Source organism: Limulus polyphemus, unplaced genomic scaffold (genome assembly GCF_000517525.1).
Source record: "Limulus polyphemus unplaced genomic scaffold, Limulus_polyphemus-2.1.2 Scaffold5436, whole genome shotgun sequence".
Classification (NCBI taxonomy): Eukaryota; Metazoa; Arthropoda; class Merostomata; order Xiphosura; family Limulidae; genus Limulus; species Limulus polyphemus.
This window is the reverse complement of record NW_013671046.1, coordinates 25,123-26,840: the sequence shown is the minus strand read 5'-3', so window position 1 is coordinate 26,840 and position 1,718 is coordinate 25,123.

The window sequence follows — 1,718 nt, the reverse complement described above, 5'->3', positions numbered from 1 at the left end:
AATTTAATAATTTCAATACACATGATGGTGTGTGTGAATTTAACAATTTCAATACACATGATGGTGTGTGTGAATTTAATAATTTCAATACACATGATGGTGTGTGTGAATTTAACAATTTCAATACACATGGTGGTGTGTGTGAATTTAATAATTTCAATACACGTGGTGGCGTGTGTGGATTTAACAATTTCAATATACGTGGTGGCGTGTGTGGATTTAACAATTTCAATACACATGGTGGTGTGTGTGAATTTAACCATTTCGATACACATGATGGTGTGTGTGAATTTAACAATTGCAATACACATGATGGTGTGTGTGAATTTAGTAATTTCAATACACATGATGGTGTGTGTGAATTTAACAATTTCAATACACATGATGGTGTGTGTGAATTTAACAATTTCGATACACATGATGGTGTGTGTGAATTTAACAATTTCGATACACATGATGGTGTGTGTGAATTTAGTAATTTCAATACACGTGGTGGCGTGTGTGGGTTTAACAATTTCAATATACATGGTGCCGTGTGTGGATTTAAAAATTTCAATACACGTGGTGGCGTGTGTGGATTTAACAATTTCAATATACGTGGTGGCGTGTGTGGATTTAACAATTTCAATACACATGGTGGTGTGTGTGAATTTAATAATTTCAATACACATGATGGTGTGTGTGAATTTAACAATTTCAATACACATGGCGGTGTGTGTGAATTTAATAATTTCAATACACATGATGGTGTGTGTGAATTTAATAATTTCAATACACATGATGGTGTGTGTGAATTTAACAATTTCAATACACAAGATATTGTGTGTGAATTTAGTAATTTGAATACACATGATGGTGTGTGTGAATTTAATAATTTCAATACACTAGGTTTCAATACACTTGGTGGTGTGTGTGAATTTAACAATTTCAATACACATGATGGTGTGTGTGAATTTAATAATTTCAATACACATGATGGTGTGTGTGAATTTAACAATTTCAATACACATGATGGTGTGTGTGAATTTAGTCATTTCAATACACATGGTGGTGTGTGTGAATTTAATAATTTCAATATAGGTGGTAGTGTGTTTGGATCCGTTTCGGATGTTATTTGTAAATCTCTTTGTTAAACATTATTTGCTACTAGTATATGTAACATTTAAGTCATAACTCAGCCTTGTTAGGCTTAACTGCTGTGATAACGTTTAAGATAGACTTGATAACCTAACTGTTTTTTTTTAAGGCTGTATTCCAGCAATTACACATACAATTTCTATGCACACTATAAGACAAACCTGGCGTGTACCTGTAATGCCAAATGTAAATTAGTAATTGTTTTACAGCACATAGAAAGAAAGATAACGTTTTCTCGTTCTCTCTCTCTCTTTTATGCCTCATAGTTGATGGTGATAAGAGAAATAAAACAATGTGGCAAAAAAAAAAGAGTACAAAAAAGACGTATGAGTGAATGTCTGCAAAAATTACTACATACAAGGCTTAGCTATTTTTCAACATCATTTCTCAAAATGAAATAGTCTGTCAGTTTACTCGTTTCTAACTCACCAAAATAGTCATGTTAACTAAATTTCTCACTTTGTCAGACACTAACTTCAACTTTGTAAGTATAGGGAAGACTCATTCATTAGCAGCTCTACAACTTAAACTTTGCCCCCCCCCCCCCCCGGACCGGTGGCTACAGACGTAAGTAAGTTAGT